A 15,585-nucleotide genomic window follows, 5' to 3' on the forward strand; every position below is an offset into this window, starting at 1 on the left:
TCATCTCGTTTCATGTATGGAAGATTACGGACCTGTGTACTCGTTTTGGCTTTTCGCTTTTGAGAGACTAAATGGTGTAATGGAATAACATCGCCCCGCAATTAATGAGACGGTTTCTCGATATACATACAAATGGTATCCTACAGTGGCCTGCACAATATCAAAAACAGTTCGTACCACTTTTGGAACATCACAGATTTAGTAAATTCTCTCACACATCATTGGAGCCAGAAGCGCACACCAGAAGCGCACAACACTGCAGTTGATTTAAAACCCCTTCCACCAGTGTTTGAACCCCATCAAGTTGATTCCTTGAAGGAATGTTTAACGGATATTGTAACTGGAGATTTTTCTATTCTTCCCTTGATCCGAAAATGTGCTGCAATATCGGTCAATGGCCATGTTATAGGCTCAACAAAAAGTCGCTATACTACATCGTCTGTAATAATGGTAGATGGATCAGCTCTCAGAGTAGCAGAAATTCAGTACTTTTTCTCGTTTGACGTTGACGTGTGTCAAACTGGACTACAAACATTTGACTATGCTGCTCTTTGTTTCTACTTTCCTCACGAGTGCAAAGTGTGGTTTGGATATCCTACGGAAGTTTGGTCGTGTGTTACTTGTCCAGATGTCTGTTTCATACCGATAGATCATCTCAAGGCTTATTCTAAGCAAAAGGTCAACTTTGGTAGAAGGATAGGAGAAGACTCTGTTTTAATAATTTCACCCCTTTTATAGATAATAATTATGAAATTAAATGTACCTTATATATATGTCCAATAATTCATAGCATTCTTGTTAATGCACGCTATTAGGTGTTATACGTAATTTCATGTACTTTGTCCTTTCTTGTTAATGCACATTTCTTGTTAATGCACACTATTATAATTTATGATTTGATATCACGAATGAACATAACAATTATAATTATAGTACGGAACCTATTCTTCAATTCTTCAATAAGGCTTTCTGTACAATCTGCTCTTGAGGAACCTTTGCATACTTTGTTACGCCAAAAGTTCCGAACCAATTCAATCTTGTCATTTAGTTCATACACTCTTTTACGCTTCTCAGTTTGTATACGTTCGGCAAGATCCCGATAAAACTGGGCTTTCTCAAGGGCTTTTTTCGTTCTTTGACACTTGAAACAGCCACTCTATCGACCCCAGTAACATGAACATTCTTCAGAATGTCATCTGGTAGCGTGTGGTCAGTTGAGGGAACCAATTGCAAAGGAACTTTAACTTTAGACCTCTTATCAATCCATGTAACATTTCACGTACGTCATGCTTGCTAATTATTATTACAATTCAGATCAAAGTATTGTTTCTAATTATAAGAGGTATAGTAGTTTACAAGGCATTATTTCAACCTCAAGCACAATCTGAAACAATTCTTCTGGTCTTCTGGTCTCACTTTATATCAAACTTTGACTCTTTGTTCATATCATTTGAAATGTCCTTGTTGCAAATGCATACTTAAGCGTTAGCTAGTAAATATAATAGTAGTTTTGGTAGCCTGTTAAATCAGGATTGCCCTCAGCATCACTTATTTTATGTAATCATATCAAAATCTATCACTGTACATGTGACATATTGATGATTGATTGATTATGCTTACTTATATTATAATTATGCTCACTTTACTAGAGAGAGACTGGTGAACATCAGCGGCTTCAACTCGTTTTCTGGGGCTAAATCTGTAGAACAAGAGGTATTAGCAAAAGTATTCAAAGAGTACCTGCGCATCAATTCTTGGTAAAAATCACCCTGCACACCTGCACACCTGCACACCTGAATTCATAAGTGGCCAGTCCTGATTTTGCAGGCACGTACTATACGTGTCCGTAAAATTAGTGATGTACACACGTACATGTACGATGTCCGTGATTTTGCAGGCACGTACGTACGTAACTGTAAAACACACGTACAGTACATGGCTCTCACCTGCTGAGCAGAATAGTGAGGTGCCGAGCATAATTATGCATCTGGACATGCGGAGAAGAATGCGGTACCACCGTGACGATAGAGAGGTCGTACTGTTCGCAAGGAGTGCAAGAGAGGCTTCATGATTACCAGTGATGGTAGTAACCCAAAGGTACGGTTTGATCGCACTTAGATTTTCCATTTGGTCACACTAGAAGGAAGTAACTCATTGGTAAAGTATGAACATTTATAATTATTTGTTGTGCCTGCAAGTATTGTATTTGTGTTTGTTATTGTTTGGGGGAGCCGTAGACATTAGAGTACACGTATGTATAATGGTTGATAAAACACAAGAAAAAAACAATGTAACGTACATATAATAATTATAGTGAAACCTAAGCAGTATAATTATACCAAGTTTTGTACAAATTCACATACATAATTGAAGAACTTTCTTTGCTGAAGCACTCAGTTATATTAAGGACTGGAACCTTCAATTATTGCTTATTGCTGAATCAGCTAAAACACAGCCACGTTAATATCTTTTGTGTGTAAAAATTTTGTGCAGCTACTTATCTTTTTTAAAAACGGTGTTCTAAACCTTCCTTTTAGCTCTTAATTCTTAGTGTAGTAGGTAGTTCAAAGGCTTAAGCAGACATATCCGCTGGGAGAGAGCATCATGTTCTATTTAGAGTAAGTTATTAGCCTATAAAAATAAAAATGTCACTTATTGTCAGCTGTAATTATTGTCAGCTGTAAGACTAAGTTTTGTGCAAAATCTCACCTTTGGCCAAAGAAGTGGCTCTCTCCCAGCAGATAATTATGTCTGCTTAAGCCTTTGAACTACCTACTACACTAAGAATTAAGAGCTAAAAGGAAGGTTTAGAACACCGTTTTTAGAACTAAAAAAGATCAGTAGCTGCACAAAATTTTACACACAAAACATATTAAAAATCGTGGGCGTGGCTGCGTTTTAGCTGATTCAGCAATAATTGAAGGTCCCAGTCCTTAATATACCTGAGCAGTCTGACGGATACCATGCTTGTCATGGGCTCTTCATGTTTGTCTCCACATTCTTCAGCCTGGATGAATACATTTATAGGCATCATAATAATAATTAGACAGACAATTCGGACTTAGGTAATTTTTTTCACTCTATATTAGTAAATATTTTTGGACATCCCAATCTAATTAGAACGAAAAAGAGCATGCGTAATGCGGGAGCGTGCGGGAGCGTGACTAGAAGGGGAGGGGCTGCTCGTTGCATAATCACAATAATCAGCAAGAGGGGGTTAGTAATGCGGGAGCGTGACTAGAAGGGGAGGGGCTGCTTGTTGCTTAGTGGAGAAAGCTCCTACACACAATAATCAGCAAGAGGGGAGGGGGTAGGCAAAGGAACGGATCTGGATAGTCTAGTCATTCTCAACACAGTTTGCCCCTAACGTCAGCTTGGTAGAGACTCAAAACTCTACTTGAATCAAGGCCGCGTACGTACCTCATGTAATATTCGTTCTAATTAACTATGGGACACCCTAATACAAGGGACACTTCGACTTTTTCTTCAAGGTTCTTCAAGGTTCTTCAAGGGACATTGCAAGCCATAATTATTTTTAAAATTGTGTCCCGGTATTTCGGGTGAATACGGTATATGTATATATACTCACATCAAGAATTGACATTGTTCTTGGTTCTTATTCACTGGCATGGCATAGACATGTAGACAAGCTCCCTGTGTAAAAAGATATACCTCTATAGTGTATAACAAATGGCTGCTATTATCAGGACTGAGTACTCCTGGCTATATGGCTATATGTACAGCTGTCTTGCTTTGATACACTCGTGTCCTCGCCTCTTTGGGTGCTGGATTGATCTCTCTTTGACCAAAAGACCTTGGAGAACTGGTAGATAGATACTATTATATCATTATATTATATCTAGACTAGATCAAGTTGTTGCTTCAGCTAGCTCCAACTTCTCCAAGCTGGTTCTCTTGAGTTTCAAAGAGAAACATGTGGCAGTGAAGTGAGAAAACTACAAACTAACCAATGAGATTTTAGAGCAATGTCATTGAGTAAAATTCTTTAACATTAGCACCTTGTACTTAAACTGTTACACACTGTGCAGTTGAGTGTTCTATTACACACTATTACACACAATCGAGTGTCAGTGAACACACACATCAGTGAACACACACACTAAAATTTAGTAGTGAAAAGTAGTGTGCTATTCAACACACTAGTGTAAGAGTCCAATATACTAGTCCTAAGTAGGAGTCCGATATAATAAGTAAGACTCCGATATAATAAGTAGGATACTAAAAAAGACTCTGATATAATAAGTAAGAGAAGTAGGAGTCCGATATAGTAGTAAGTAGGAGTCTGATACTCTGATATAATAAGTAGGATGATATAATAAGTAGGACGATATAATAAGTAGGAGTCCAATATAATGTAACAATGACATAATTATATGACATAATTATAATGAATGACATAATTATTGAAGTAATGAATAACAAAAGGGTCATGCAGATGATAAGGGTATATATAAGAGAGCATGGTATATATAAACGCAATGGAAATTAAATGATCGATAAGGGTACACCATATTCAAAACTGGTCATATGATTCATATGATTCGTTATCACTGCTTGCCAAGGAAAATTAACATGAATTAACATGTGTGAGTGGTCACTGCTCCTACGTCATCATTGTCCAAAAACTGTATTTTGATACTTGCCACCAACTTTCCGGTGACATGAAACAAAAATGCTCTAGAGGTCAAGCTGAAGGTATAGTGTAAAGCATAGCGCGAAATTTCCTTATTTAATTTTTAATTTGTTTTGTACACGAAAACAAAATCAACAAAAAATAATCAACAAAAAATTGTTCTTAAATTAGAGAGAACGTGCAAAGATTAAAGGAAAATGGTGTATTTTAGATTTTAGAGGCCATTCCACGAAATATAATTATTAAGTGCCTCGAAATATAATACACAGTTTCATGCACTTACCTTCTTGATCACAATTTGCTACGTATCTCCGTAGGAACTTGAGTCAGTTATTTTGGCCTCCGGACTGACAACTAGGGCATCTAATACATCTGCTGCAGCCAGACTCCCGCAGAAATTCTTCAGGAAAAGCTCTCAGTGGCAACACACAGGTGTTCTTTTGAGCCCATCGCAGAACTGACAGTGCAACAACCAGAGATTTTTTTTTATATTATTTTTTTTCACATTTTGTGGCATATCTTCTGAAGTAAAAGTGATATGAGTGCAGGTACTGAAAGTTCAATTATTAGCGCTTCCATTGGACCACCACCTGTTACATCATATGACATCATCACTATGAAATGGCTGTCTGAAGATGTGTACCTCCGAAAATATGTTAGGAATAGAAGTAGCTTATTTGTTTGAGTTAAGATCTGAAATTTATTGTGTATGTACCTGACTCATCTTTTGAGCTTCAATGGAAGTCTGGGCTGCTAGTAAGTTCTGAGAAATACTGAATTTTGTTGTTTTTTGGTGGCAAATAATTATGTTAGGAATACAACTTTCGTAGGAATACAACTTTCGATTTTATGCTAGTTAAGTCTGATTTTTGAGGAGCATGTACTACAATAGCATAGAATTCATCTGTACTAACTTACAGGAGCTAGACAAGTCTCATCTTTGCTAGAGTGGCCCTTCTTGTCTTTTGCTGACATATGCAATGATATTCATTGATTTGTGACATCACAAATCATCTTGTTGTTATTTGCTACATCCAAGATGTCTACCTGCAAATACACAGTTGGTGTTGGTCCAATGGAAGCGCCAATAGTTGAACTTTCAGTACCTGCACTCAAATAGATCATATCACTTTTACTTTAGAAGATTTGCCACAAAATGTAAAAAATGTGTACCAAAAAAAAAATCTACTCTCTTTGGTTGTTGCACTGTATAGTTTCGAATTCTTGCTTCGTGAGTCAGAATGTCTTGAGCTATTAAATCATAGACCAGCTGAAAATTTTACACACCCATGAAAAGCAGATGGAAAATCAAACTACGGCATCATTGTTTTCATGGGAAATTCATGGATACATCTATTAAATTAGAATTTCAAAGATTGAGCATTGTGAAATATCCATTAAAATTTAATAATAGTTATAAAGTGAGTGAAAATTTACATATCCATCAAATGAAACTTAAAACGTACATGCTATGGCCACGAACATTTGTATGCCATAACATAACATAATATCTTCCTGTCTCTTTTTCCTCTCCCAGTGTACACGTAGAAGGATCGTTCTTTTCGTTATCTCTGACAACCAATATTTCGAGCCCTATGTGCATATAAAAAATTTCTATTGATTTGCATTCATGAGGAATAACAGTTACCTGTATAAACATAATTATTATGAGACTGCATGTGTATAATTATTGTAGAGATACACCAACACACACAGAACACTAATAAACAGGTAGGTATATATAAGAAGCCACTCTTGGTCCCTCCTTATTTCAGACTACTTTGACTCAAGTCTCTCTAGTAGAATCCTAGGCTGCAGCTGCAAAGTATATATAATTATAGGTATTTTACTGTTGGATGTGTACAGCTATTATACTGCCTGGAGAAACTCACCACTTGCTATCCTGGTCATGACACCATCCTCTGTTTCATCCTCTTTGAGCCTTTGTTCCCTGGTATACATAGTAGTGGCGTACATGGTATCCTCTGAAGTTTCCCTGCTTTAATTTTTAGACTCTCAGTTCTGGAGCAACTAGTAACTGCGCATGCGCATAGCAACTGCTGCACTGACCAACAGAGTCTAAGACTTTAATGAGAACTCAATGGTCTTCTCTTGCTTTATGGAGGGGTGTCTGCAAGATCCACCAGACATGATCCAAATTTTCTTATGTTAACTTGTTCAGTGCTCACATGATATCAGTGCTCACATGATATTAAATTTAGGCCATACATTTTTACCTGCTGCAATCATTATCAGGCCAAAAATTAATATTATTTTACTGTTAGTTTCATGGATTGAATAAAGTTGTCAAAAACAGCATACCCATCAAATCACCGTCATTTCGTACAAAACTACATTCCTACTAAATTTCATCCATTAATACATCACAATCATAAAGATATGATGCCCTGTGCACCATGTGGCTGAGCCATCCTTAACACCAGTGAGTATGCCAGACGCTGTTTGGGACTGAGGATATGCACCTAGACGCTAGCGCTATGGACCAGGGCGGTGAAAGACCAGGAGAGGGCTCACTGTGTGACTCTGGTAAGTAGTATAGTATAGCTAGAATATCAGTAGTGTATAGAATTAGCAGTAATGTCTTTATGTGAGCTCGTAAGTAATACAGTACATGTATTGTACTTCAAATTGATATATCTTATGTGAAAATCAACTTAGTTAACCATATGATAGGTCACCGCTGGCCGAGCATTTTTTAAAATGATAAAAAAGGGTGAGCGTAATAACCGTGGTTGTTATGGCAACACATGTTGCACCCTTGTTGTATAGGCATTCTATTGGTATATGCATTTTATTGCCCGATAGAGACATTTCACTTCACTAAGAATCCGACGGTTAAAAGGTTACATGTACAATTTTTTATTGAAATTCTGTTAACTGGAAAAAATTAAGAAACAGTTTTGTTCTCTTCAAATTTTGAAGTTCTGGAAGTTCTGAAAGCTATCTATACAGTTTTGATCGACCTTCAATTACGACTACTACTTGTATCTTTTGGAGCTTCACTCATTTGATGAGATACCTTTCTTGCGATAAGGCGATAAGGAGTTCCTCCTCCAGACCTAGCAAACATTGTTGTATTTGGGGAATCCTCGTGTAAACCACCAGTAATCATTTCTCCCCAAATGCGATACTGCATCAATGTGAATTTCGACCCATAACTTTTCTTTTAGATTTCTCATTCTCCAATTCTGCAGAGAGCGAGGAACGACAGAGAGCGAGGAACGAGGACTAGTATGCGGTCCGGGAGAAATAGAATTCAATGCCCTTATCAGACTACAAGAGGAGCTAAAGCAACAAAGTACTGCCCAGTCATACGACCATGTTGTTGTAAGCAAGCATGTGTTGTAAGCAAGCATGCTGCGACACAAGCTACACGAGTAAACACCAACAACTCAAGGTACTCAAGGTATCCAGCAAACATCACTTTTGCTCATCAAAGACTAGCACTGTACGCACTTACCTTTTAGTACATGGATGGACTGTGTCAAGATTCATCACTATGACGTAGAACGTGAAAATGAAGACATAACAATACAGAATGAAAGCGACGACCCTGACAATGTGGCAATGCAGTTTGCGGATCTGGAGGTTGATAATGAAAATCAGGCCAGGCCATCCAATGAAGTAGGCTGCACTACGACCATTATTAGAAACTAACACACAATGTGTTGGAGCTTCACAGCTTCACATACTTGCAAATGTAAGCACACACCGAGTCGAGAAGGCAATTTAAAACCATACGAACTACACCTTCCAAACAAGAACTGGCTGTTTGGAAAAGAGAACAAAACAGCTAGACAAAGCCAAGGCAGTATACAAACAGCAACCACAATCCCAATTTCTAAAGAGACAATACCTTGAGATCGAAAGCAGCACTTCAACAATGGTACTAAAAATCTACAGAGAATGTGACTCAAAGATAAAGAAGTGGGAAAAAAACTTTCATTGCACAAAATAACAGATTTCCTGTGTAATTCGCCAGAGGTACAAGGAAAAGCATAATATAGCTAGGGAAGTTAGGGAAGTATTAATATCTTGGAGCATTACAATCCATTTGTAAACTAGAGCACTGAAGTGCAAACCCTCGGCTGGTAACATGATTATAAAGAAACCAGAAGAGTGAAACCAGAAGAGTGCAGTGCATGTAGTGATGTATGACTGAGCTGTCTAGCACAAAACATTGAGAACAGATCGAGTTATAGTGGGGTGCCTCGAATAAAGGCCGCGTGTACCGCGTGTATAGTGTTAGCTAGCTAGCTAGCTGCCAACGTGCAAGTTCAAGCTTCTTAGTTTATGCTCGCTTTTTTTTCGCTCTAACACTTTTATTCGCTCTAACATAGAAATCTACTATTGTTAACTTATTGTGTGAAGGCTATCCATGCTGTAAACGCAGTGCTGTGGCAGCAGATCCAAACAGACAAACAAACAACAGGTAGGTTGAGGGAATGATTCAGAGTTGTAAAGTTACTCATGCATATAATTACTAGATGTACATGTACATACAGGAAATAGCACATTCCCATAAATTTTATCTTGGTGGCAAATTCAACACTGATCAGGCTATAGTTGTAACAAGATGCCAAGGAGTTTTTCTGAAGATTTAAGGTGGAGAATTGTCTTTATGGTATGTTTGCAATTTAAAACCATAGACGAGGTTACTAGAGCTCTGTATGTTAGTCACTCAACAGTTGAAAGGATTGTACATCTTTACAAGACCACTGGTGATGTCACTTCAATACAACAGAGACATGGTCCATGCAGAGTTTTAGGAGAAATAGAAGTACTGGAACTGTTCTTAAATAATCCTGGCATATACTTAAAGGAAGTACTATTTAATGTTTGTGGCAAGTGGGTTGAATGTTCCACGCTCACAAGGCAAAAAATGAAGAGAGTTGCCATTCAACAATCTAATGCTTTAAGAGCACAGTATATGGCAGAGATAGAAGCTTTTGACCCCAGCATGGTGATAAAACAAATGCTAAGCGTTTATTTGGATATGGAGTTAGAGGTATCACACCCATCACTCACCATTTACTCGCATAATTTACTCGCATATGGACAACGAATCTCAGCAATAAGTATTATATCAACAAGAGGAATTGAAGATGTATACCTCGCTGAAGGAAGTGTCAATGGAGACACCTTTGTTCAGTTTATTCAAAGGTCCCTACTAAATATTCGGGAATAACCCAAGATACTCGATAATGCTTCAATACATCATGTAGATGCTGTTATATCTGCTGCATATGTGATAGTACTTAGGAAAAGGGCCCTTAACGCGGCAATAATTAAATTAAGCTATAGGCCAATTTAGTAGAAATGAAAAACATGGGCAAAAAATTTTTTTTTCACAGGTGCTAACTTCAACCCTTCCTCTACCTACCTGTAAAAATTTGGGTCTCTACGAAGCTTTAACCGATTAGCCGCGGTTATGATTTCATACGTAGTACCGCCCACCGCGGAACCAAAATCTAATTAATTTTAAATTACTTTCATTTACTTTCATTATCATTATCAGCCCCTAGCAAAGAAAGATGCGTAGCTAAGAAGCAGTAGCAGTTTTCTGCAGGCAACTTTGTTGCAAACTAGTCTAGAATAGCTACTCTGCCAGGATCTCTAAGTTTTGAACGGAGGAGTATACCAGCCAAGGCCCCAGCGAAGGATCATTTCACAAGTAAGCTCTGTGTGTGTATAGCGATCATCATTTTCCTAGTTCAGCCTTTAGAAGCCTTTTGAGCTGATGTAATATGCTTGTCCACCTACCTAGATAGCCTCTGAGTGTGTGAAACATACTGGAAGAGTAGCTTCGTGAGTTTAGAGCCTGTTTTTAGAGTGTAGTCTACAACGTTTGATATTCAAATTATTTTCTCTTTTTCAGCATTCGCCTCTAGCAAAGAAAGATGCATAACTTGGAAACAGTGACAGTTTTCTTTATTCAACTTCTTAGCAAAGTAGTCTACAGTAGTTACTGTGTCAGGATCTCCTGGTTTCCAAAGAAACAGTCAACCAGCCAAGGGCCAGAGCAAGGGATCACTTCAGAGGTAAGCTTTGTGTGCGTATATAGCAAGCATTATGTAGCTAGTATAAGCCTTCAGAAGCCTCTGAGCTGATTTAATATGCTTATGCACTTGCCTAGATAGCTTATGAGTGTGTAAAGTATACTTGTGTAGAAGCTGAGTTAGTTTAGAGCCTGTTTTTAGAGTGTAGTGTACAGTGTTTGATATTTAATTTATTTGTTTCAGTGTGGCAAAGAAAGATGCACCCCTTAGTAACAGTAACAGTTCTCTTCAAGCTACCTTGTAGTTCTATCTGAACAGTCGAAGAGTCAACCAGCCAAGGACAGAGCGAGAGATTACTTTAGAGGTAAGCTTTGTGTGCGTATGATTATACTATACGCTTACCTACGTAGCTTGTAAAGTATACTTGCTCCAGCAGTGTGTTGAAGCCCGAGTTTAAAATACAGAAGCCTATATATGTACGCTCAGCAGTTCAGCAGTGTTGCAATGTAAAGGTGTTATGCTTAGCTATCTGTTGGTCTCATCCACAATGTATTCTGTTAATAGCTGCATGTGTATTCACTATTGATGCCCGCGTATGTGCGTGCATGTGTGTGTGTGTGTGCGTGCCCGCCCGTGCCGTGTGTGCCCCCTGTGTGTGCCTGTGGCATGATACTTTATATGTGCTAACAATTTACATATTACCAGTGCTGCCAAAAGTTAATTCTTATGCCTAGGCTTGTGTGAAGTTTCTGCTTGCTTCCAAGGTTACAATTCAATTAGGCTACTACTCAATTAGGCTCACTACTCATTAGGCTCACTGTGTACATGTATGGTGGTTGATTGCATAATGAAAGCAAAGGCTTGTTGGGCTTATGAGTGTACTGTTTACTTGTGTAAGGACATTTTATTCCCAACATAATAGGCTTGTTGGTTGTGTTATGCTCCCCAGCTAGGATTAGGTCATAATTTGTCATTAGTTGGCTTGTTGGCTTGTGTGTTTGCCTGTGATATGCATTGTAATTCTTCTGTGCCCAAAGTTGAATCTTTTTATGAACTCCCAGTTTGTTGTAGGATCACAATTGCTTTATATGTGCCTATGAGTGCCATTGCATGTAAGTTTGCTTGTGGGAGCCTATACATAATTATGTCTAAGGTTGCATGATTCATAATTATTTTTTGTCACCCTTGTATGAGATGTACTGTACTTTGTGTATGGCTGTTCTCAGTATACTTCTTTAGGTTTGTTGGCTTGTGAGTTAGTGCTGTGTTACATGTATCTACCCAATTTTTAGTGTGCTGTCTGTTATAGCAATTCAATTATAATTATGTGGCTGAATGTCAATTTAGTGTTTGATTGCATGATAATCTTTTGATCTTTTAGGCACCACCCCAAAGGTGACATTTAAAATTCAATTCTTTATGGCTGGCTTGTTGGCTGGTGTTTCTTAGGTTCTGTGCTACTTGTGTGTAAGAACCATTGATTCTAGAGGTGATCTGCTTGGTTGGTAATACTCTTTCTTCCTCATGCAGGTCTGTGAAACAATCCTCACTGCTATCTGCCATGGAACCACCACCATCTTATGGGTCCGAGAAGTCCTACTCACTGTCACTACTATCCAAGATACCCAGGATACCTCATCCCCTGTGTACAGAGGCCTCTTTGTTATTGTTGTACCATAGAATTAATTGTAATTGTATTTATTATAATGTATGTTCACTTTTGAGATTGATATTGAATTTATATAAAATACAAATTTCATACGAAATTTTAAGCAAATTTTTGATTGCTAACCTATGGTGATCGGACTGGGTATGGCTTCTGTTGACCTTCGAGAGAAGCCTTGCAAAGATGTGGAGCTCAGGAAGGTTGTAGCTTACCACAAATTAAATAAGAGTAGAGTAAGCAAATATGCGTCATCCGCGGCTAAAGGGTCTATTCCCTAATTACGCAAATTTGCGTCATCCGCGGTTAATCAGTTAAACAGGTCAAACGCGGACGCTCACTGAACGTTCATTTTTTACAATGAAATTTACCGGCGGAAATTCCCTGGGAATTTCCCTATTATTGTTAATTATTTTTAACAAATAAAAGATGACAACTTGTACAGGACTATTTCATCAGCCCAGTACTTACAATCATCAAGAGGAGCCAGGTAGCTCCACTTCTTAACAAACATAATTTAGCAACAGAAATAGATTAGAAAGAGCAGCTATCTAGCTAGCTAGCTTGGCGTAGATCCACTCTTGTTTCTTTAGATGTACGTATCCCGTGCCACTTGTCCACTTGTCCTCACTTGTCCTCATAAACACTCCATAACAACCTACAGATAAGTAGTAAGTTAAGATAGACACAATATCAATGTCACTTACATTCTAGCCAATAGACTAGCGTTTCTCAGGCTTACCACCACCTAGGGGAACCATCAATATAAATGTTATACGACAATTCTTATACGACAATTCCACGCAGTTTCCTGGGCCCTCCATGATGTGATCAACCATCCCATCAGGCCTGTTACTACTAAGCACAATGGCAGTGATACCAGTACTAAATTAAAGGAGGAAAGCTTCTTATAAGGCTACTAATAAGTTGGATCAAGCCGATACGGACGAATACTAAGTGAAACACTACGCTTCCTTTAAGTTGTATGAAGGACTTCTGTAGGCTCCATACAAGTGAGGATCTTTTATAAGACTGATACATTACACAGATAATAAGTACAAGCTTATAACAAGACATGAGAGCTTACCATTCGAGCGACGGGAGTCTTTGTCTCTTTATTTCTTCGAAGATCCTTCCTAGGTGCCAAGCAATCCAGCTACATAGCTATACTAGCTAGCTAGAGAGTCCTAGAACGCCTAGCCTTCATCTAACTAACTAACCTTATCTTCTCCAGAACATCTATTACTAAGCTTTATGAGTATACGGAAGTGCCCGGAAGGCAATAATTGAACTTCAATTATTCATGACGTTTGAGCGTCATTTACTCAGAGGGTGTTGCAATACCTTCGTAGCGTTCTCTCGAACATATTATCTCCGGAAATCGATCTTGGTATCATTTTGAAGCTTAAAGGACGCGCTATCCGATTCAACAATAAAAACTGATTCGAAAATGCCCGCGTTAAGGGCCCTTTTCCTAAGTACTATCACATATGATAGTTTGGGCCACAGTAGAAGCTGCAAAAGATCAGCTTGCTATAGCTCTTTCAATTTAGTGCACACTAATCAATGATGATGCAACAGTTCACATGTGGGCTAGGCGTGGGACATCCTAACTTAATTATCAACGCATGAGTAACTTTAGACTCTGTAGCATTCCCTCAACCTACCTGAAAACGTCTGTATTACTTCCATTTCACGCCTTATTTTTTGTTATTTTGGTTACTAAGAAAAACCACCACCGGCATGAGTGCAAGAGAAAAAGAGCTGAAAGAAAATTTCGGGGTCAAAGGTCGCGCCCTGGGCTTTATACTCAGAATTCGGTAATTAAAGCCAACATGCTCGTTTAAACATGCTCGTTTAACTTTTCCTAATCGTCGTGCAAGAGTGACTTGAGCAGTGGTATTTTAAGAAACTCAGTCTACGTGTTGTCTACACTTGTCTGTGTGGTTTTCGATTGATTCGACTTAGCGACTTAGCAACAACATCAGCAACAACATCACACTCCTTTGTTGCACTATCAAGATGATGCTAGGTTGTATGACGCATCAATAGTAAGACAAGTTATGTATTTTATATACCATAATACCGTAATTATTATTATAACTTATAACCTGCATCATGCAAGCCTCAAGCCTCAACTTCTTGAGCTGTTTTATACGCTCCCCAGTTTTATACGCTTTGGCAATAATTACCAATCTGCCAAATGCAGCTTCACAAAAAGCACACTTGAATTATTCTGATCCTAGGCCTGCTGTATCATAAATAGTAATATAATGGTGCCTGGTGCTTGAAGTAAGCTTACCTTTGAAGTATTATTATTTTGTTGTTGCAGATCTCTCGTTGTTTTCATTGTCTCAAAAATACTGGTGCTTGTTAAACACTCTTGCCATCATGGTTTTTGTGTGTACTTGCTACAGGCAGAGAGTATGAGTTGTAATTGTGGATGCATGGTTTTATTTTGAGAGCTATAGCTGTACATCTCTATACACACTTTTCAAAGTGCGTGATCTAGTGTCTGCGCAGTTTGACTCACAATACAACACGCATGGCGGCTTCAAACAGTACTTGAAAAACAAGGCGACTAAGTTGTGTTTTCAAGAACTACTGTCACAAATCTGTGCTTAATTCTGACTTACACCTATCATGTAAAAATCTCAATGTTGTGCCTGGCGCACCACTACTTTTCAGTAGTCGACCTTTATTTTAGGCTTTGTGGTGTGATGCTAAGCTTGCAAGGTGGAACTGTTCCTGCAAAGAAGGTGATGTGTGCAGCCACAGCAATTGCTAAATCATCTGCAGGTGCCAAATTCGAGGAGCTGTTTAACAAGAGGATGTCACAGCAATAGTAGTACAATTACAGTGTTATTACACTGAGTGGAGTATAACTGATTCACAGTCGATTCATTTGATCGCAATGTTGATTTAAGCTTTCCTCGAGATCAAATTGTTTGATCGTGTCCCCTCCATAATGAGGCAGCAGCAATAGCTAGTTAGACTCTCTGGGTGTGCTGACCATTAGAATAATTATGTGGATGGGTGTGCGCACGCTCTCTGGACGAGCTGAGTGTGCTAACCATTACAATAATTATGTGGGTGAATTATGTGGGTGGGTGTGCGCACGCCGTTATATCTCTAGACGAGCTAACCATTACAATAATTATGTGGGGCACGCCGTTAGCGTGTGTGACGCCGTGTGTTGTGTGTGTGTGTGTGTGGTGTATGCGTGGTGTGCACACCGTGTTTGTGTT

At 38.5% G+C, this 15,585-nt stretch overlaps 3 long non-coding RNA genes across 3 annotated transcripts; 1 reads left to right on the forward strand and 2 right to left on the reverse strand.

The window, feature by feature from the left end:
- Positions 1–619: 619 nt before the first annotated feature.
- On the reverse strand, positions 620–4,322 carry LOC135336949 (uncharacterized). Its single transcript, XR_010394984.1, has 5 exons — positions 3,590–4,322; positions 2,943–3,007; positions 1,947–2,136; positions 1,642–1,699; positions 620–1,196 (listed from the first exon to the last, which is right to left on the reverse strand). It is a non-coding gene; the product is annotated as an uncharacterized LOC135336949 (long non-coding RNA).
- A 1,708-nt stretch (positions 4,323–6,030) lies between these two features.
- On the reverse strand, positions 6,031–7,301 carry LOC135337947 (uncharacterized). Its single transcript, XR_010395383.1, has 2 exons — positions 6,547–7,301; positions 6,031–6,472 (listed from the first exon to the last, which is right to left on the reverse strand). It is a non-coding gene; the product is annotated as an uncharacterized LOC135337947 (long non-coding RNA).
- A 2,867-nt stretch (positions 7,302–10,168) lies between these two features.
- On the forward strand, positions 10,169–12,440 carry LOC135337945 (uncharacterized). Its single transcript, XR_010395382.1, has 4 exons — positions 10,169–10,349; positions 10,554–10,716; positions 10,918–11,038; positions 12,205–12,440. It is a non-coding gene; the product is annotated as an uncharacterized LOC135337945 (long non-coding RNA).
- Positions 12,441–15,585: the final 3,145 nt, after the last annotated feature.

The sequence above is a fragment of the Halichondria panicea genome, chromosome 6, assembly GCF_963675165.1.
Source record: "Halichondria panicea chromosome 6, odHalPani1.1, whole genome shotgun sequence".
NCBI lineage: Eukaryota > Metazoa > Porifera > Demospongiae > Suberitida > Halichondriidae > Halichondria > Halichondria panicea.